Source organism: Macrotis lagotis, chromosome 8 (genome assembly GCF_037893015.1).
Source record: "Macrotis lagotis isolate mMagLag1 chromosome 8, bilby.v1.9.chrom.fasta, whole genome shotgun sequence".
In the NCBI taxonomy this organism is placed as follows: domain Eukaryota; kingdom Metazoa; phylum Chordata; class Mammalia; order Peramelemorphia; family Peramelidae; genus Macrotis; species Macrotis lagotis.
Genome location: NC_133665.1, coordinates 180,239,448 through 180,262,975, shown reverse-complemented (window position 1 = coordinate 180,262,975; position 23,528 = coordinate 180,239,448).

Genomic DNA, 23,528 nt, shown 5'->3' with positions numbered 1-23,528 from the left:
TTTCTGGTCTCTCCTGGTTCTTCTCCTTCCTGGTTGACCCTTTCTCAAACTTCTGATGATCAGCTAAATCAACTGTATCATGTCTTCTTTATATGAGTTTCCTATATGGGTGAACCCATGATTAAGAAAGCTCCTTCTCTCTCTCCATCTGTCTCTCCCTGTGCATGTATCTCTGTCTCTGTCTGTCTGTGTCTCAAGTTACTAGTTTCTTGAATTTAATTATCATCTCTTAGCAGATGACTCTTGTGTATGTATTTCCAACCGCAATCCCTCCTGAGCTTCCAGTTCACCTCACCAGTTCCCTCTTGAGATATGTCCCAGAGACATCTCAAAATCAACCAAATGGCATCCAGTAGGGACAGATATGAAAATTCTGAATGTATACAAAAGAATCAACTTTACAAGTGTAAGATGAGGGAGACATGGATCAACAGTTTTTCTAAAACGATCTGAGAATACTAGTGCACTATGGGCCCAATATAGATGAATAAGATGGTGGCAGCTAATCAATCTTATTCAATCCCTTATTGCCCCATTAATGGAGGCATAGATTTCACGACAGGGGGAATAATCCCACTATATTCTACCCTTCTGTTAGCTCATCTTGAACATTGTGTTCAGCTCTGAAAATCATGGTTGACTAAGGTCATTGATAACATGGATGTGTCCAGAGGAAGGCAATCAGGAAGGTGAGGGGTCATCCATTCATGACACATGTGGCTCAACTAAAGGAGCTTGGGATGTTTAGTGTAAAAAAGCATTAAGGAGGAGATGAGGGCCATCTTCAAGTGTACCTAGCAATGACACAGAGAAAAAGGAAAAAAAATCTGTTCTATTTGACTCCAGAAGACAGAAGAGGAAGATAGAGTGGGAATTGGAAAGGGGCTCAACAAGGTTCCAAGTCAGTAAAAATGAGAGCTGTCCAGAAAGTAGGCAGAAGAGAAGAGGCACCACCTAGAAGAACTTCTAAGAGAGGTAGAGGATCACTTATTACTTGTGTTATTTATGATGGGATATGAAATGCATGAGGGGCTCCCAATTCCATAATCTAATTATTCTCCTCAGTTCCTCACTCTCTCTCCACATGTCCAATCAGTTCCCAGTCTGGTCATTCATTTCTCCACCATATCTCTTCCACCTGCTCCCTGCTCTCTCCATAATCAGGCTCCACCTTTCTTCCTGCCTTAAATACCTCTTACTTGGATAATGACAATGACCTCCTAACTAATGTCCCTGGTTCTTCCCAACTTGTCCATTTTCAGCTCAACAGCTACCAAAGGGATTTTCTTAACCTCAGGTCTCACTTTGTCAATCTTCTCCTCAATGATGCCAGTGATTCCCTATGGTCTCTAGGATCAAGTATAAACTTCTATAGTCAACTTTGAAGATACCATAGAACTGGTCTCAACCTATCTTCCCCATCTCAGTGGACATTACTTCCCATCTTGAAGTCTGCAATACAAACTGGCCTTCTCTCTGCTCCTCACAAATGAACTTTCACCTCCAGCATCCCTGAATTTATCCTGTAATCCCTCCTCCCCTTTGCCTCATACAGCCCTTCTTTCCTTCAGCACTCAACCCAAACACCTTGTCTACATGCAGTCTTTCTTTCCTGAGTCCAGACCTGCTAATGGTGGCCTTCCTTCCATATCTCCCTTACATTTGATTCCCTCGTGTTTTTTTTTCTTTTCATGCCTTTATCCACAGACTAGAAGTGGATGGGGAGCCAATCTCAAAGCCAGTTTGACCCATTGTCAAGTCCTCCTCACCCTGGAACAGTCCCTTCACCTCTGTGCTCTAAGCATCTCCCTTATTGATAAATAGCGTCCATAGAAAAAGATTCTTCACCTGGGGGGTACCTTAGATCTCTGAAATTTCAGGTAGAGTTAAGAATATGTCTATTTGTTTTTCATTTAAGTTTTTTTACATATAAATGTATTTTGTGTATGTATCTACAGCTACATATAAACAAAGATGTAAATAAATATATATTTCTAGAATATATGTATATATTATATATACATATATTTTCACACACATATCTGTATCATAGGGGCAGAAACATAACAGGTTCCATCAATTCTTGCTTGCTTTCCTTGAGAAGCCATTGAAAACCAAATCTATCACAAAACCTATAGAGTTAACAAAAAACAGCCTTTCTCTACTCCAGTCACTTAGACAACCTCTGGCACACATATCTGCTCGTTGTTTTGGGCTTCTCATTGGCTGGAGCTTCTGAAAACCTAGCAATGTTCCCTAGCAACACTCTTCCTCCATCCATGTTGTGGAGGATCAGAGCCTGTGGGGGTAGGGCGGAGAATCATGGAGCTGCATTGTCTCTCCCAGGCCCTCACTCTCTCCTACCCCATCTATCAAAACACCGATGCAAACAATGACTCTCAGAGACTTTTCTCTTTGTACTATAGTTCCATAGTGTGACATTTTGTATCTTTTCAGGTACAAACCTGGTCTTTCAGAAGCGTCCTTCTGCAGTACACTCTCAGGTCACATCCATCCAACCTTAAATTTTGATCACAATTCCACATATTTTTCATCCTTCTATGTATGGTCCTGGGTACATAGTTGAGATTTATGAGATCAAAGAGTAGTGGGGGAAAAAGTGACCTGGTTGTGATACTGAAAGATATTGTCTCCATATATGCAAAGGACTTGACCAAAGGACTCGATCTGTGTTTCAGGGCGAGACTTGAAGGGGTTAGTCTATAAAAATGAATGGGAAAAACATTACATCTTTATTTTCCCTAACTTCAAACTAAAAATTAATATCTTTCAGTTATTGGAAAGCAGTCCTCTGAGATGGGATTTAAAAACTTCCTTAGATGACAAAGGGGCATAGAACAGAATAAATGGTTAAGAATTCTCATTATTACACTAAACCTGGATGAGACAATGTAGAAACAAGGCAGAATCCCTGCCCTCAAGTGCTTCCAATCTAATGGGAAAAAGTCACAAAAAGTACTTGTACAAATACCTATGATACAAAGAAAATGGAGAATAGGTTGGTGTCAAGAAAAGTCCCAAGTAAAGAACCATAAGAAGAATGAGGAAGGAGGCATGACTTTCCTGGGAGCAGAGTACCCATGCCAGGCACCCCTTGGGTGGAGGTCTCAACATGTTTATGGTCTTGGTCCTTTGTTTTCTGCCTTTGTAGTTTCCTCATCCAACCCGGAGTTTAAAACAGTCAGCCCTTCAAAATGCTCACTCTGGGGGTTATTCACTTAAGAAGGATTAATTAAGGGCCTACTATGTGCCAGACACTGTGGTGACATAAAAAAAAAAGGTCAAAGATCAGTTCCTTCTCTCAAATCTAATGGGAGAGAAAACAAGCAGACAATTCTGTAGAAACAAGACAGAGACTGAAGAGATCAGAGAATCTCACAGGGAAGTCACTGAGTATTTAATAAATGCTGGTTGATTTATTGATTGAAATTAAATTGAGATTAGCTGCAAGTTATTATTAAAATCCCCTTCCCCAAGGGGATTTTCAGGGAAACCAACACCCTAAATCCTTCTCATAATCAGGAATAAAGCTTTTACTCTAATACCCCTTTGTGCCTGGGAAAGGACCCTAGTTTTAGTTTTTTAGTATTTAGTATTTAGTATTCATTTATTTTTGCCACATTTATGATCTATCTCCCTTCCTCTTCTCCTTTCACCCAATTAGAAAAGAAAATGAAAGATAATTCCTTGCAACAGACAGGATTAGATCAGCAAAACATATCCCTACATTGACCCCTCCAAGAAGCATGCTTCATCCTCAGCTCCTCTGACATCATGTTGGCTTCACAGTTCATGGAGCAGAGTCCAAAGTCTTTCAGAGTCATCAGTCAGTTGGTCAGTCAACATTTTTGAACCTCTTATAATCTGCAAAGCACTAAGTCTTCAGTGTGTGTGTGTGTGTGTGTGTGTGTGTGTGTGTATGTAGGCAAACAAAGCTAGGTCATAAACATTGATGAAAGCCCAGCAGAGGATTACATATTTGACCCTGCAAGGGACAGAGAACCACTGAAGTTTATTGAACCTGGACATGACATGGTCAGTGACAAACAAATTCCAAGTATGTACCTGGGACTGAAGAATGAAAGATATGTGGAATTTTGATCCAAGTGATAAGTTGAGTGGGTGTGACCTTAGAGTGTGCTGCAGAAGGAGATTTCTGAAAGACCAGACTTGTACCTATAAGGAGAGATAATGTCCCACATCTTTAAGAACCTCCACTTGTCCCTCAAGCTAATATCTTCTATCTCCAGTCCATTTCCCAATGGAACATGTAGAAAAAAAGACTGCCTGCTCTGTTTGACTCTATATCCGATCTTTGCATTTAGTTCTTAAGTATTTCTAATCCAGTTTGTAGCTTCATCCCTCAACTGAAACTCTTCTGTCCTAAAGCCACCAATTATCTGTTAATTGACAAATCCAACAGTCTTATCTCAGGTCTCATTGATCTCCCCCTCTCAGATCCTTTTCACTCTTCTGACCATCCTCTCCTCCTGGAGACTGGCTTTTTGTGATCCTGTTCTCTCCAGACTCTAGTCCTGCCAAGCTGACGCCTTCTCATTCTCCTGATGATCAGCTACATCTTCTATATAATGTCCTCTAAATATGAGTGTTCCCTAGGTTCTCTCATTCTCTGTCTCTGTCTCTCAGTCCTCTCTCTCTCTCTCTCTCTCTCTCTCTCTCTCAATGTTAATAAAAATTACCCAACTTCTTACTACACACACATAACTACAGCTATATGAAGAGAGCTATCCAAAAAGTGCCAAAGGGGAATGGGCTACCCAGAGGGAAGGGGAAGGGGGAGGAGGGCTTCCAGTGGAGGACCACTTTTTATGTAATGATGAGATTTCTTTAGGATATGAAGTGTGTTCAGTGGCTGATGGATCCTTATGAACTTGAAAACTCTTTGATACTGAGAGTCCAGAGCAGAACTCCCATTTCTTCTCTCCCAATAATCTCCCTGTTTCCCAAATTCTCTATTTCTCTTGAAAGCACCACTATTTTTTCTTTCTCCCAATTTCATGACCGAGGGATTCTCCTCAATTCTCACCCTCTCACACTCCAATGTTCAATCAGTTCCCAATCTGGCCATTCCTCTCTCCACCATATTTCTTCCACTTTACCCTAGTTCTTTCCTCATGCCACCTTCAGCTTAGTTCCTTCCCTGATCTCCCATCACTTATAAAATGGTGGTGGCCACTTTATTGGCATCTCTGCCTATACTCTTTTCCTCTTCAGTCCCTCCTCAACTCAGTAGATACCAAAGGAAATTTCTTGAGCTTGGATCTCACCTTGTTACTCTCCTATTCAATGAAGCCCAGTAGCTCTCTATAGACTATAGGATCAAGTATAAATTTCTCCAGTTGGATTTAAAGATTCCATAAAACCTTGTCTCCACCTGTCTTCCCCACCTCAGTGAACATTACTTCCCATTTTGAAGTCTCCAATACAAATCAGTCTTCTCTCTGCTCTTCACAAACAATCTTTCACCTCCTGTCTCCCTGAATTTATACTGGTCTCCTTCCCACCTTTGCCCCACAGAATTTTTCCTTCAACATCCAATTCAAGTCCCATTTCTACATGAAGTCTTCCCTTCCTGAGCCCACATCTGCTCATGGGGGCCTTCTCTATTTCCCTTGCATTTAAAACTTTTGTATTTTTTCTCTTCAAACCTTTATCCACAGCCTAGGAGTGGATGAGGAGCCAATCTCAAAACCAGTTTGGATCAGTGTGAAGTCTCCCATGTCCTTAGAACAGTCCCTTCAGTTCTGTATCCCAAGCATCTTCCAAAAGGATAGGTAACAGGAGGTATTCAATGTAGCCACCATAGAAAAAGCTGTTCTGCATCATGGTGCTGAGGTCTTCTCATGTCTCCAGAAACTGTCCATTTTGTCATTTTTTAGGACTTCATAACATGGTGTCCCAGTCATCTACCATGAACTGTTTCGACCTTTCCCAGTCACACACCCTTCAGGTTCCCAGGGTTTTTTACTACTAGAAAAAGAGCTGCTGTAATGACTTCTGAACCCATAAGACCTGAATAGCTTTTAGTGTGTCCTGGTAATGGAATGTATGTCTATCAGGTGTTGTCAGGGGGACTGGAATGAATGGAGGGCAGGAGTAAGGATCACAGGATGTTAGAGCTAGATCTGGAAGGTGAAGTGATTTATCCAAGGCCAAGACCCACATGTCAATCATAAGGAAGCTGAGGCCAGAGAAAGGCAATTGACTGCTCAGTGGTTAGAGCACTGGACCAGGAGCCAGGAAGACCTGCCTTTATATTTCATCTCAAACATATAACAGCTGTTTAATCTGAGGTCAGTCACTTAATGTCCCTGAGACTCAGTTTCTCCATCTGTAAAATGACAAAAATGGATTTGTTTACAGCCAAGCTTCTTGACAGTTCTAAATCTGTCTCTTTCTCGCTGTCTGTCCTCTCTCTCGCTCACTCTCTCTCTCTCTCTGACAGTAGCAATCAGATTCTTTCCTTCTTCTAAAACTTCCCTTTTCATCTGTTCCTTCCTCTGAGACCTAATCCAAGTAAAGTGACCCCAACTCACAGTGGGTTCCCCTTCACTCACAAGTTTTAGAGAAGTTATGTGACCTTCAATTATTGTCTTGCTAGCACTGTAATGTCTTATTTCCTCCCAACTAAGAAATTAGAAATATAAGATTTGCAAAGCATTTTATGTATATTTACTCATGTATCATTACAACCACCCTGGGAGGCAGGTGCTATTTTATTCCATTTTGTAAATGATGAAACTGAGAAAAGCAGAAGTGAAGTGACTTGTCCAAGGTCACACAACTTGTAAGTTCTGAGACAGCATTTGAACTTCTATCTTCCTGACTCCAAATTCAATGCTCTATTCACTGTGTCTCTACTTCTGATTTTAAAATTATTATAACTCTAATAAGATTCTAAAATGTTTCGTGACAGAAATGATTATGTCTTTCTCACAGTTCCGAGGTACAGTAGGAGCTTACTGAATGGTGGTTGAATTAGTTCTCAGTGGATAATTCAATAGTCTTCTTAATGTAGACCCTAAGTCATGGCAAAATTGAGATGCCCCTCTCATTTTTTCCTTTGTATCAGGACCCTCATTTAATACATAAGACCCTACACTTCATTTTATTTGGTGCCTCTCTTTCACCATTCAAGAGATTTCTGCTGAAAACTACAGTTCTTCTCTTCCTTCCCATTGCAATAATTTGCCCAGAATCATGCAAATAGTGAAAGAGCCGAGATTGAACCAAGATCTACTGACTTCTAACGTCAACTCTTCTTCTACTCCTGGTGACTTCAATGATGGGCAGGATGGAAGAATCTGGGTTTGGCCCATAGACTACCTGATGTTTTTTTTTTAATTTTTATTAAAAATATTATTTGAGTTTTACAATTTTCCCCCAATCTTGCTTCCCTCCCCCCACCCCCACCCCATAGTCTTTACTTTGTTTCCATGTTGTACCTTGATCCAAATTGGGTGTGACTACCTGATGTTAATTCAGTTTACTTCTATTTTTAGAAAAGCTATTTAGGGGTGGCTAGGTGGTGTAGTGGATAAAGCACCAGCCCTGGAGTCAGGAGGACCTGAGTTCAAATCAGACCTCAGACACTTAAAAATGACTTAGCTGTGTGGCCTTGGGCAAGCCACTTAACCCCACTGCCTTGCAAAAACTAAAAAAAAAAAAAAAAAAAAAAAAATGCTATTTGGCAACTACTGTTGTATATCAGGGGCTTCCACTTAGCATGGAGACCAGTATTTGTCTTGGGGAACTTTTCTTTTCTCTGGATCATTCCTTCTCCAGATAATCTAAGAAAAGTTCTGCCTGGGGTAGCTAGGTGGTGCAGTGGATAAAGCACCGGGCCTGGAGTCAGGAGTACCTGGGTTCAAATCCACCCTCAGACACATAATAATTACCTAGCTGTGTGGCCTTGGGCAAGTCACTTAACCCCATTGCCTTGCAAAAAAAACTAAAAAAAAAAGTTTTGCCTGGCCCCATCTAGTATATTGAGAATAACTTGTCTTGCAGGCATCTGTTTCACAAATTTCAAAGAAAGAATAAATTTATTTAATATATTTAGCTTATTCCCTATCTCCTTCCCCCCAGAAGTTATTCCAGGCCTTCACATATCTCTTCAATACTCACACAAAAGACAATGCTAAAGGTAGCTTGTACCAGCTTCCTACATCCCTTGTTGAATTTATAGTGTGAGCATTTTCACCTCAGAAATAGGCAAATGCTTCAACTCAGGGCCCAATTTAGAGCTTTGTTGATTCTCTAGACTTAAAAAAAGTCACAGAGAAAATGTTAATAATAGAAATGAAACAAGAGTGGCTTGCAAACTTTTTTTTCGGAGAACTGATTGTTAAACATTCAACAGTCAACTTCTGCTCATACAACTCTCCCTCATCCCATTCTATTACCTATTACTTTCTTACTTCAGTAAGAAAATTGAAGCCAGGGGTGGCTAGGTGGCAGTGGATAAAGCACCGACCCTGGAGTCAGGAGTACCTGGGTTCAAATATGATCTCAGACACTTAATAATGACCTAGCTGTGTGGCCTTGGGCAAGCCACTTAACTCCATTTGCCTTGCAAAAAACCTAAAAAAAAAAAATTGAAGCCAGTTACTGAGCTCCCTCCTCATTCTTTCTTTTCATATCAAAACCTTTTGTCATTATCCCTTACTCCCTACTTCTTTCCCCAATGTCTCATAGTCATCTAGCCTTGCTCCTTTCCAAGACCAATTCCCTAATCTGTGCCCTTCATGGCACGCCCTCTCCTTTGTTCCAACAGATTGGTTCTTTTTTTTTTTAAAGCTTTTTGCAAGGCAAATGGAGTTAAGTGGCTTGCCCAAGGCCACACAGCTAGGTCATTATTAAGTGTCTGAGGTCGGATTTGAACCCAGGTACTCCTGACTCCAGGGTCGGTGCTTTATCCACTGCGCCACCTAGCCGCCCCAACAGATTGGTTCTTTACTCACTTTTTACCTCTCTATAATATTGTTTCTCTCCATCCCTGCCCAATATATTGCTAACTTCCCTACCACCATCAAACATGCGCAGTATCCTCCATGTTTAAAGAAGCTTCAGTAGACTCAAAAAGTCCCTCAGGCTAACTTCTATCTCTTCCCCCATTTCACTGTGAAACCTTTGGGGGAAAGTCTGTCTGCAGTGATTGACTCCACTCTAATCTTCTTACTTAGCTGTCAACCTTTTTTAATCCAATTTATTGTCTCATCCCTCAACTGAATCTTTTCTCAAGCTATGTTAGCTATTAATTGACAAATCCAATGGTCTTGCTTAAGTTCTAATTCACCTCTCTAATTTATTTGACACTTCTTTTTTAATAGTTAAGACATCTTTTTTTAAATTTTATCTTATTTATTTAAGGCAATGTAACCTGTCCAAGGTCACACAGCTAGGCAATTATTATGTTTCTGAGGTCTGATTTGAACTCAGGTCCTCCTGACTCCAGGGCTGGTGCTCTATGCACTGTGCCACCTAGCTGCTCCTATTCAATACTTTTGATCAGTCTCTTTGTAGACCCTCTCCCTGGTCTTTTTTGACCCTGTTCTCTCTTATTTCTTCACCTGCCTGATTGACCCTTCTCAGTCTTCTTGGCTACATCAACAAATAAATCATGTTCTTTAAATGTGTGATCCATAGACTTTTTTCTTTCTTCCTCTTCTTTCTTCTTCTTCTTTCTTCTTCTTCTTCTTCTTCTTCTTCTTCTTCTTCTTCTTCTTCTTCTTCTTCTCTCTCTCTCTCTCTCTCTCTCTCTCTCTCTCTCTCTCTTACTTCTCTCTCTCTCTCTGCTAGTCTCTTCATTCTTCTCTCATATCTCTTCTTTTCTCTATTTTGTTCTCTTCTTACTCTGACCTCCCCAACACACTGAATTAATGATTATTTCTCTGCTTATGACTGCCAGATGTCTATCTTATCTTCAACCCCAATCTCTCTCCTGAGTTTTGTGCCCACCTCACCAACTGTCTGTTTAAATGTTTCAAATTACAATGTCCTAGAGACATCTAAAAATTGATGAGTTTATATTTAATAGAGAACAATGTTAAATCTTCTATCTGGGTACAAATAAACCAACTTACAAGCAATAGGATCTGGGAAGCTGGCTCAACAGTTTTTCTGAAATGATCTTGGGGTTCTAGTGAACTATGGGTCCAACATGGGTGAGCATTATGGTGAACTTTATGAACCATATTCAGTCTCATGTTGCAATAATAGGGGCACAGATTCCATAACTAGGGAGATGGAGGATAGTCCCACTTTTCTCTGCCCCTCTTGTGGCTCATTTTGACCCTTTTGTTCAGCTCTGGACATCATAGTTGTTAAAAGAAACTGATAACATGGAAGTATCCAAAGAAGAGCAGCCAGGAGGTGAAGAGTCATCAGTTTATGACACATGTGGATTGAGTGGGATAGCTTAAGATACTTAGCCAAGAGTAAGGAAGTATCATGGAAGACATGAGAACCTTCTTCGAATGTAGGTAGGGATGTCACAGGGTAAAGGTTTACAATTGTTCTGTTTAACCTTAGACAACAGAAGCAGCAGAACAGGATGGAAACTGGAAAGAGATTCAACAAAACTCAATGTCTGTAAAAATTGCCCAACTTCCTACCAATTAGACTTGTCTAGAAAGTGCCAAAGGAGAATGGACTGCCTGAGAAGAGGGAGAGGGAAGGAGGAACCATCTTGGAAGGCTTCCAACTGAGGATGGATAGTCACTTATTATGCTGGGGATTCCTTTAGGAAATGAAGTAACTTGATGGCTGTGGGATAACAGCTAACTTGAAAATTCTTTAATGCTGAGAAGACAAAACAAAACCCTATATTTTCTTTTCCACTAAACTCATCTGACTCTCAAATTTCCCTGTTTCTGCTGAAAGTATAAATTATTCTTCCAGTCTCCCAATTTCACAACCAGGGTATTCTTTTTGGTTCATCACACTCTGTCACTCCACATGTCCAATCAGTTCCCAATCTGATCATTCATCTGCCCATCATATCACTTCCATTTGACCCCTGCTCTCTTCTCATACAGTGTCAGTTCCTGCCCCAATCAACACTCATTTAGATAATAGCAATGGTCTCCTCATTGGTGTCTCTGCCTCCAGTCTTTTCCCATCCAGTTCTTCCGCAACCTAACAACTGCCAGATCTGACCTTGTTATACCCCTATTCAGTGAAGACTGATAGTTCCCTATGTCCTCTAGGATCACATACAAATTCCTCCAGTTGGTTTTTAAGGACCTTTCCAACCTGGTCCCAACCTAATTTCCCCACCTCAGTGGACATCACTCCTCATCTGGGACTCTGAAACACAAAATAGTCATCTCTCTATTCCTCACATTTCACTCCTGTCTCATTCCCCAGCTTAGAATCTTCTCCCTCCTCACCTTTTCCTCATACAACCTTCTTTTCCTTCAACACTCAACCCAAGCACCATTTCTACATGAAGTCTTCCTTTCCTAAGCCCATACCTGCTAATGGCATCCTTCCCTATCTCCTTTGTATTTACTCTCTTGTATTTTTAGTTTTAATGCCTTTATCCATAGCCTGGGAGTAGATGGGGAGTCAGTCTCAAAGATGTGATAGTGTCAAATCCCCCTTTCCCTGGGCCAGTCCCAAGTACCCAAATGCAGAGAAAGTACCCAAATGCAGCATCCATAGAGAAAGATTTCTCACTAGGGGATACCTACATCAGTGAAATCCCAAGTGGAGTTGAGGATGGGCCTATTCCCTTTCCATTTAGGATTTTTACTAATATGTGAGTTTATTTTTATACATTTATATACAGATATATGTACATATAAGTATGTAAATTATGTATATATACATATATATATATACACATCCATGTATAGCTATAACTAGAAAGATGTAGACAGATAAACAGACCAATAGAAAGATAGACAGAAAGGAAGGAAGGAAGGAAGGAAGGAAGGAAGGAAGGAAGCAAGAAAATAGAACAGACAGACAGAAAGAGAAATAAAGAAAGAAAAAGAAAGAGAGGAAAAGAGAAAGAAGAGAAAAAAGAGAAAAATATAGATAGACAGACAGACTGATGGGCAGATGGACAGACAGACAGGCAGGCATATTTGTATCCTCAGGACCAGGCATGGGGCACAGAACAGAGTTGGTTCCTTAAATTTTTTTATGTATTTCCTTAAAAAAACAGTAAAAGCCAAATCTTTCTCAGGAGCCAAAGAGTTAACAATCCATCCCTTCTCTGCTGGTCTGGATAATGAGCCACTTGAACAGTCTATGGCAAAGGTGTCTGCAGATCTTTCCTGGGTTCTCATTGGCTGAAGTTTCTATAAACCTGCTCCAATGTTGCCTAGCAACACTCTTCCTCCAAATCAAGGGTGGCCAGGGAGTGTGGGGGTGGGGTAGAGAATCATGGAGCTTCATTGTCTATTCCAGGCCCTTCTCCCCTTCCCCAACTAGCCCAGCAGAGAAGGAAACAAGGATATTCAAAGACATGGCTCCTTGATATTTAATTCTGCCATTTTCTCTCCTCACATGTACAATTGTGGCTTTTCAAAACCCTCCTTAAAGAATACACTCTCTAGCCCCAATCGCCCAATCCATCACTTAGGTCTAAAATTCCACATATCTTTCATCCTTCTATGCACACTCCCAGGTCCACACCTGAGATTTATGAGATCAAGGAATGGGGTGATTAAAAAAAATCTAGTCTTGCTAGTCAAAGATCTTGCCCCACATTTGCAAAGGACTGGACTTGGGGGTCTTAACAAATGGCCCATGTATAAGTTTCATGGAGTTAGTTAATAAAATTAACTGAGAAAAACATTACTTCTTTATTTTGCCTAAGCTCAAACTGAAATGTAGCATTTCTTCAATTACTTACAATCCTTTTTCTGAAGTGTCCAGAGGTTGCCAAAGATAGCCAGAGGGGCCATGATACAAAAAGGGTTAAGAATCTACTATACTGAGCCTTGATGATACAAAGTTGAAACAAGTCCCTGTCTTCAAAATGTTTCAATCCGATGGGGGGAGAGTAGAGAAAGCAAGGACACACATAAATGGGATACATGAGGGCATATACATTCAGTGTCAAGGAAAGGTCCAGGCAAATTTCTATGAGAAATTTGAAGAGGTACATGTGGCTTTTCTGGGGTTCACAGCAAAAAGAGGAGAAGAAATCATGATGGGGAGGGCCAAGCAACTAGTGTTGGGAGTTAAAGTTAGTGAAGGTCTCAACATATTTAGGGTCTTTGCCTTTTGTTTTCTGTCTTAGTCATTCCCATATGTAGTCCAGAAAGTAAGACCTTCTTAAATACCTACCTTATGGGTCAGTGACTTAATATGCATTAATTAAGGGCCTATGATGTGCCAAACACTGTTAATGATATAAAGAAAAGCCAAAGGCCAGTTCTGTCTTTCAAGCAGCTCGCAGTCTAAAGGGAAAGAAAGCAAGCAAGTAACAATGTACAAACAAGATATAGACAGGAGAGACTGGAGAGAATCTCAAAGAGAAGACACTGAGGATTTAGTATAAGAGATCAGCACCAAGTTATTATTAAAATCCCCTTCCCCAAAATCATTGTAATACTAGTGTTCAGGGACATGACCCTTAAATCAACTGCACAATCAAAAATAAAACTTTTGCTCTAATCTTTCAATGTGACTGGGAGAGGACCCCAGTTTTAGTTTTTTTACATTTTTTTTCATTTATTGTTGCCACATTTATTATCAGTCAACCTCCACTTCTCCTTTTCACTTTATTGAGCAATAAAAAATGAAAAGAAAAGATAATTCCTCCCAAGATACAAATCCCTACATTGGCCCCTTCCAGAAGCATATCTCCTTCAATCTCCTACTTCCTCCTCAGATGCTCCAGCATCATGGCAGTTTCATAGTCAATGGAGTAGAATCCAAAGTCTTCCAGAATCGTCCACAGTCAATCAATCAACATTTTTTGAGTTCCTATAATATGGTAGGCACTAAGTACTGAAGTCAAAAGAAAGGCAAAAACAGCCCCTGCCCCTAAGGAGTTCCCAGTCTAGAGAGGGAGAATACATACAAATCATTCTGTTGAAACAGAAAGGGAAGGGTATTCCTCCAGAAGCATTATGGGAAATGAGGAAAAGTTTTCTGGATAACATGGGATGTTTGCTAGGATTTAAAGGAAGTCAAAGAAGCCAAGAGGCAGAGAAGAAGAGGAGAATTCCAGGAAGCATGGGAGACAACCAGAGGAAAAGCCTAGAACTGGGGAGTCTTGTTGGAGGAACAGCAAGACCAGTGTCACTGAATGGCAGGGTACATGGGAAGTAGTAGAGTGGAAAGTGGAAAACATTGGAAAGGGGTATGTGAGTGTGTGTGTGTGTGTGTGTGTGTGTGTGTGTGTGTAGCAAAGATAGATGATGAAGACTTTAAAAGTCCAACAGAAGACCCTGAAGTGGACAGGGAGTCATTGAAGTTTAGTAAGCCTGGGGGTCAGTACCAATATGTTAAACCCAATTGTCTATGCATAACCTATATGAGATTGTTCAATGCCAAGGGGAAGGTGGAGGAGAGGGAGGATGGTAGAAAAATGTGGAACTCAAAAGCTTACAAAAGGATGAATGAAAAAAAATCTTTGAATGTAATTTTAAAAAATAAAATAAAAAATGATCTCTTCAAGCAGCTGTCTTTGTGGAAGCAAAGAACAGGCATCAATTGTGGAATGGATAAAAAAGTTGTGGTATATGATTCTCTTGGGATTCTACCATGCTATAAGAAATGAGAGCAATCTGATTTTAGAAAAACAAGGAGGGAATTGCATGAAATTAGGAAGAGTGAAATGAGCAGAACCAAGAGAATGTTGGCTACAGGAATAGCAATATTGTTCAAAGAATAACTGTGAAAGACTAAGCTATTTTGAGTATTATAAATATTGAAATCAGGCTACAAAGGAGCCATGAATGAAAATAGTATATACCTCCAACAAAAGTACTGAAAAATAGAAGTATGCGTAGAGAATTTTTTCATATATTCATGCATAAATATATCTATCCATATCTGTGTCAAATGATGATCTTTCCTGGTACAGAGTGGGGAGTGAGAAAGAGAGACAGATTGGAACTTAAAATATAACCAAAACATTTATACATATATACATATATATATATATATATATATATTTAAAAAGATCTCTTTAACAATTGAGTGGAAAATAGATTGGAGTGGGGGAAGACTTGAGGAAGGAGAACACCCCCCCCATTGGCAGGCCAGTTCAATAACCAAGTCAGGAAGGGATGAGGGCAGGTAACAGAAGGTTGAAGGGTGACAGAGTAGGGAAAGGGGGTCATATGTGAAAGTTACTACAAAATAAAATGGACAAGACTCAATAGGAGATAGAAGATAGAGGGATGAGAGGTAAGTGAAGAGTCAACAATGGCACCCAACTGGTGAGCCCCAGGGACACTGAGGGGCCTGAGTGACCAGGAGAAGGAGAGTGGTGACCTGAACAGTAAAAAGGAAGATGGTAGCAGGGAGAGTCTAGTAGTAGGGAAGTGATAATAATGTTTGTCCTTCATTTTCAAAGAAGAATATGGCATCAGGGAGGTGATGCCATGACAAGCACATGAATTGGATTGGGGTGGGGTGCTTTTCATTTAGGGCCAGTAGAGAAGTGATGTCTTTATGGATGAGATTGTTGTCACTGTTCTGCTACTCTTCATCTTGTCACTGAGATCTCATATCCTCTGAAATTTTCATTTTGTCATTCCTTAGGGCATCATTATTTGGTGCTCCATTCTTACACCATTAGCTATCCAGTCCTTCCCCAGTAGGTCAGCACCCCTTCAGTTCCTAGGGTTTTTTTTACCACTAGGAAAGAGCTGCTGTAAATATTTCTGTATGTATAAAACTCTTGATATTTTGGCCTTGTCATGGACTATGTATCTGTCAAGTGCTTTCTGGAGGATTGTTATGCATTAGATCCAGAAAGAGCATTAGCACCTACTTAGTCCAAGGCCTTCATGTCATCGGTTGAGGGAACTGAGAAAAGAGGCAGCTGGGGGGAGCAGGGGTCAAGAAGTCTAATTTTTACATCTCACCTCAAACATTTAGTAGTTGTTTAGTGTGAGGCTAGTCGCTTAACTTCTCTGAGACTCAGTGTCCCCATCTGTAAAATTAAGGAAATGGATTTGTCAACAGTCAAGTTTCCTACCAACTCCAAATCTATGTCCCCAATATCTAAGAACACATGATTCAGAATTCTCTCTCTCTCTCTCTCTCTCTCTCTCTCTCTCTCTCTCTCTCTTTCTCTTTCTCCCCCTCCCTCCCCCTCAATTATTACAAACCAAATCTTCAAATACATTAGAATAAATCTTGTTCTTGAGTAATCCTCAGATTAATAAGCCTCATTCCTGCTTCCAAAATTTTCCCTTTCCTCTGTTCCTTTCCCTTAAAATTAATTCAAGATGCAGCTTCTTCAGGAAGTGACCTGTTATCAGATGTCCTAGAGTGACTTTATGGCCTTCATTTGTTCTCTTCTTATCACTGGAATGACTGACTTGTCCCCTTCTGATTCTTAATTGAGAATAAGCCCTAGGAGTCTGCAAAGTACATTACTAGTGTTTTCTCTTGCATCCTCACAACAACTCTGGAAATCAGTTGTTATTAATAATCCCATTTTGCAGAGCGTGCAACAGAGACAAACAGAGGTGAGGTGATTTGTCCAAGTTCACACAGCTAATAAAGGTCTTATGAACTTATGACTTCCTATTTACTCTATTTACTATATCCCCCAGAAAGGAGCAAAGGTCACCAATCAGGGTCTAATTCATTGTTTTGCTGATGGACTAGACTTAAAAAAGTTATAAAGAAAATGCTAATGATGCAAACAAAACTTAAAAGTGTGCCATGCTTGCATTTTTATTTCAGAGAACTGATATTTAAACGTTTACCAACACACTCCTTCCAACCTCCCTTTCATTCCGTTCTTTCTGCCAAGAACATACCTTCCTTCTTTAGTAAGAAAAATGAAATCATTCATTATGAATTTGCTCTTCAGTCTTTCTTTTCATCTAAAATCCCACTGGAATCATCACCTACTCCCTATTTCTTTCCCTAATAACTCATAATCAGATAGATATATTGTCAAGTTCAAGGTCAACCCTCTTTACATGGTTCCTTTATCTCATAGTCTTTTCTTTGATCCAACAGAATGCCCCCGACTCACCCTTATTTCTCTAGAATACTTTCTTTCCATCCCTTTTTTGTTTATTGGTGCCTTCCATATTGACTTCTAACATGCCCAATGTTCCCCATCTTTAAGAACCTTCAGTAGATACTAACAAACTCTCAGACTAAGATTCCATATCCCTCCTCCATTTCCTAGTGAAACCTCTAGGGGAAAAATAAAGACTGTTCTTTATATCCAATCTTCTCACTTAGACCTTAAGCTTTTATAATCCAGTTTATAGCCTCATGTCTCAGCTGAAACTGTTCCATTTTAAAGCTACCAATGACCAACAAATTGTCAAATCCAATCGGCTTGCCAAAGTTCTCATTCTTCTCCTCACTCTCTGTTGCATTGACACTTCTGACCATGTTCTCCCCCAGAGACTCTCTCTGACCTTTCCTGATTCAGATGTCTCTTAGATCTCCTCTTGTCTGGTTGACCCCTTCTCAGTCTTCCTGGCTAGATCAGCTACCATAGCATGTTCTCTAAATGTGTTTCCTAAGCTTTTCTTCTTCATCTCTACATCTCTCTCTATCTCTGTGCATCTCTCCCTCCTTATCTTTCTCCCTCTCTTTATCTTTGTTTTTCTGTCTCTTCTTCCTCTGTCTCTCTCTCTGACCCCCCAGTTCCCTGGGTTTAACTATCTTCTCTTTGTGATGACTCTCAGATATTTATCTCTAACCCTAGGCTCCTAAGCGTCAGGCGCACCTCACCAACTGCCTATTTAGATATTTCAAATTACAATGTGGCAGAGACATTTCAAAAGCAATAAGGTGGCATTCAATAGGGATTTCAGGCAAATCTAACTGAATACAGAAAAATTCATCTTCATAAGTATAAGATGGGGGGGTATGGATCAACAGTCTTAGGAAAAGATCTGGGGTTTCTAGCTTACTATAAGTCCAGTGTGGTGACCAGTGTGGTATGGCAGCAAATAGATCTTTTTCAATCTTGTGCTGCATTAATAGGGGCACAGATTCTGTGACTAGGGAGGTGGATGGTACTCCGACTTTTCTTTGTCCTTCTCATAGCTCATTCTGAGCCTTATGTTCAGCTCTGAGCTGAATCTAGGGAAGAGTTGCCATGAGGGTTGAAGGGTCATTAGTTCATTATAGGTGTAGATATACTGAAAGAGCTTTGGATGTTTAGATTGAATAAAGAAACAGCAGTGAAGACAGAAGGACCATTTTCAAGAATAGGTAGGAATGACACAGAGAAAAGAGTTTAAATCTGTTCTGTCTGGCCCCAGAAGACAGAAGACAAGGTGGAAGTTGGAAAGAAACTCAACAAGGCTCAATGTCTGTAAAAACAGACCAACTTCCTACTAATGAGAGCAGTGCCAAAAGTGCCAAAGGGGAATGGACTGTCCAGAGAGGAAGGGGAGGGAAGGAGGCTCCAGGTGGGAGAGTTTTCAGCAGAAGTTGGAGGATTATTTTTGCTAAGATGTGGAATCCTTTAGGATATGGAGTGCACTTCTTGGTTGCTAAATGCCTATTAACTTGAAAATTCTTTAATGCTGTGAGTTCCAAAACAGAACTCCTATATTCTCTTTCCCATTAAATCCTCAGTGTCATCTCTTTGAGATTCTCTCCAGTCTCTCCTGTCTATATCTTGTTTATACATTGTTTCTTGCTTGCTTGCTTTCCCTTAAGACTGCGAGCTGCTTGAAAGACAGAACTGGCCTTTGGCTTTTCTTTATATCATTAACAGTGTTTGGCACATCATAGGCCCTTAATTAATGCATATTAAATCACTGACCCATAAGGTAGGTATTTAAGAAGGTCTTACTTTCTGGACTACATATGGGAATGACTAAGACAGAAAACAAAAGGCAAAGACCCTAAACATGTTGAGACCTTCACTAACTTTAACTCCCAACACTAGTTGCTTGGCCCTCCCCATCATGATTTCCTCTCCTCTTTTTGCTGTGAACCCCAGAAAAGCCACATGTACCTCCTCAAATTTCTCATAGAAATTTGCCTGGACCTTTCCTTGACACTGAATGTATATGCCCTCATGTATCCCATTTATGTGTGTCCTTGCTTTCTCTACTCTCCCCCCATCGGATTGAAACATTTTGAAGACAGGGACTTGTTTCAACTTTGTATCATCAAGGCTCAGTATAGTAGATTCTTAACCCTTTTTGTATCATGGCCCCTCTGGCTATCTTTGGCAACCTCTGGACACTTCAGAAAAAGGATTGTAAGTAATTGAAGAAATGCTACATTTCAGTTTGAGCTTAGGCAAAATAAAGAAGTAATGTTTTTCTCAGTTAATTTTATTAACTAACTCCATGAAACTTATACATGGGCCATTTGTTAAGACCCCCAAGTCCAGTCCTTTGGGCATTAACTCCAGCTTGTCTCCAAATTTCCCTATTTCTGTTGAAAGCAACACCCTTCTTAGAGTCTCCCAGTTCCTCATACTCTCTCTTTTCTCATATGGTTCCCAATCTGACCATTCATCTCTCCACCACATCTCTTCTACCTGATCCCTACTCTCTCTCCTCACACAGCCTTCACCTTAGTTCCTGCCAATCAAGTCTCAATTAGATGATGCCAATGGCCTCCTAATCAGTGTCCCTGGCTCCAGTCTTTTCCCATCCAGTTCTTCTTCAACCTAACAACTACCAAAGGGATTTTTCTTAAGCTCAGATATGACCTTGTTACTCTCTCCTACTCATGGAGACCCAGTGACTCTCTACGTTCTTTGGGTTTAAGTGCAAACTTCTCCAATTGGCTTTGAAGCCCTTTTCCATCTAATTATCTTTCCCCATCTCAGCGGACTTTACTCCCCATCTGGCATTCTGCAATAAAAACTGGCCTTCTCTCTGCTCCACACAAGCAACTTTTTCCCTCCTGTCCTCCTAAATGTGTACTAGACATTCCCCATACCTAGAATCTTCTTGCTCCTCAACTCTGTCTCAAATAATCCTTCTTTCCTTAAACACTCAGCCCAAGCCCATGTCTAAATGAAGCCTGCCCTTCCTGAACCCACACCTGCTGATTGTGGCCTTTCCAAGATCCCTGGCATTTTTTTCCTCTTCCTGCTTTTATCCACAGTCTAGGAGTGGATGGGGAGCCAGTCTCAAAACTAGTTTGGGTCAGTGTCATGCCCCCCCTTGTCCTAGGACAGTCCCTTCACCTCTGTGTTCTAAGCATTTCCCTGGGATGATAAATAACACTAGACCAAGAGTCAAATCTATCTTCACATACTTTCTAGCTGTGTGACCCCATGCAAAGCCCTTAATGTACTGCCTGCCTCAGTTTCCCAATCTTTAAAGTGAGTTAGTCAAGAAAAATTTATTAAACCCCTGTTGTATTAAGTTCTGGGCATACAAAAAAGAGATAAAAGATAATACCTGACCTCAAGAAACTCACAACCTACCAAGATAAGATTTAAATGGGTACAGGATTTGGACATAAAAGTCAGTTAAGAGAACAAGAAATAGTTTATTTCTCAGATCTATGGAAAGAGGAGGAGTTTATGACCAAGCAAATGATAGAGAAAATTATAAAATGCAAAATAAAAAATTTTGATTACATGAAATTTAAAAGTTTTGCACAAATAAACCCAATGCAACCAAAATTAAAAGGAATCCAGTAAGTTGGGAAACATTTATAACTAGAGTTTCTGATAAAGGACTCATTTCTATAAATATCTAGAGAACTGAATCAAATTTATAAGAATGCAAATCATTTTCCAATGGATAAATGTTCAAAGGATATGAACAAGAAAGTTTCAGAGGAAGAAAATAATGATGAAAAAATATTTTAAATCACTATGATTAAAGAAATGCAAATTACAATAACTCTGAGGTATCACCTCACACCTACATGATTAGTCAATATGACAAAAAAGGAAAATGGTCATTGTTGGAGAGGATGTGAGAAAACTGGGACACCACTGGCATTGTTGGTGCAGCTGTGAACTGATCCAATCTTTCTGAAATGCAATTTGGAACTACACTCAAAGGGCAATAAAACTTTGATTCAGCAATACCACTATTAGGTCTGTATTCAAAAGAGATCATAACAAAGGGGGAAAAACCCACATGTACAAAAATATCTATAACAAATCTTTTTGTAGTGGCAAACAATTGAAAATTGAGGGGATGCCCATCAGGTAAAGAATGGTTAAACAAAATGTGATATATGAATGTGATGGAGTATTATTATCCTATAAGAAATCATGAGTAGGGGGCAGCTAGGTGGCACAGTGGATAGGGCACTGGCCCTGGAGTCAAGAGGACCTGAGTTCAAATCCAGCCTCAGACACTTAATAATTACCTAGCTGTGTGGCCTTGGCAAGCCACTTAACCCCATTGCCTTGCAAAAAAAAAAAAAATGATGAGCAACTGGACTTTCAAAAAATCCTGTAAAGACTTAAACTGATACTAAGTAAGTGAGCAGAACCAGAAGAACATTGGTACATTTTAATAGCAACACTGTGTGATGACCAACTATGATGGATTTAGCTCCTCTCAACAGTACAATGATCCAAGACAATTCTAAAAGACTTGTGATGGATAATACCATCCACATCCGGAGAAGTAACTATGGAATCTGAATGAAGACCAAAGTATACTATTTTCAATTTTTAAAATGTTTTTCCCTCTCATTGTTTTTTCCCCTTTTGTTCTGATTCTTCTTTCACAACATAATTAATATGGAAATGTGTTGAACACAAATATACATGTATAACCTGTATTTGATTACTTCCCAGCTGTCAAGGGGAAGGAGAGGGAAGGAAAGGAAGGGAAGGAGAAAAATCTGAAACTCAAAACTTTACCAAAAAATAATTGTTGAAAACTATCTTTGCATGTAGTTGGAAAAATTAATTAATTAAAAAAAAAGAAACACAATCTAATGGGAGAAATAACAAGCAAACCAATATGTACTAGCAAACTATATGCAGGACAAATAAGAAATAATTAACAGGTCAAATGCAGTAGAATGCAGAGAGCTTGGAAAGGGTTTTCTTTAGAAGATGGGATTTTAGCTGGGACTGAAAGGAAATCAGGGATGGAGGTAGGTGTAATAGAGACAAGAGAGCATTCTTAGCATGGTGGGCATGGAAACTGTATTACAGAAACTCTCAAAAGAAAGTTTCCTTGAACTGAAAAAACTAGTAAAAAATGAATTTATAGGGCTTCAATAAGACATTAAACAAATCAAAATGTGACCTGCCTAGACATGCCACACTATAATGGGAAAAAAAACCAAGTCAACAGAAGCGTGAAAATCACTTAACAAGAACCAGCCAGGATCACAGTAAGCTTTTCAAGGATAAGGGGTAGCTCAAGAAATTGGAATGTAACATACAAAATGAAGGACTGAGCCACAAATTTAGAGAAATTTTGTTGATAGAATTGTTGGCGTTGTTTTATTTTGATCAGTGGTATTCCTTATGTGAAAACTTACTCTGCTAATATAGACTGACCTCCAATTTATAGTTTTAATGAGGCTAAATTGGTGATATCACTAGGGTGTGTTGATTCAACAATTTTTTTTAAATGATCACTATGCACAAGGTGTATCATGTTGGGGAAACAAAGGCAAAAGTTAAACAGCTTCTATCCCAACGAGGCTTATATTCTACTGGACAAAGAAAGATTTTTCTAATTCAAAGTCATTCATTTGTCCACCACCAAATCATGTTGCCTTTCTTTTGAGTAATGCAAGAACTAAGAAAGTATGCTTTTTTTGTCTAATTATAATGGAGGAAATGAATGGAATAATGAAAGAAAATAAATGAATATATATAATAATAATAAATGAAAGAAAAAGAAAATTTCAAAAATTAATTAAAATAATGAAAGAAAAAAGAGCAAATTCTTGAAATATTTTGTGATTGTGATTAGCTACATTTAATCATTTAAACCTTTGAAGGAAAAAGTGATAAAGTAAATCTTCATTTCTCAATATTTGACATGCTAAATGACTTTTAATGTCAGTTTGAAGTTATTTTGACTATAATTTCCAATTTGTTCAAATATAGCCAAAATCATGTTTTTAAATGATATTTGTTTTTGGCCTGATGGATGCCGTCTGATCATCTTGTGGACATTTTTATGCCATTCGTCCTGAAGCTTCTGTGAGCCTTCCCTTTCTTTTGTTTTTGAAACCTGAATCTTCCTTTTCAACTTACGTTTCCCTTTCATCTCCTGGGCCTCTGCACGATGCAGTTTACACTGAAGTCAATGGTTTCTAAAGCATGTTTACTTGGTATAGGGTGTCATTTCAGGTTCTTCAGAGCCTTTTTCTAGCTTTTCAGCCTCTCGGGTGGCCGGGCA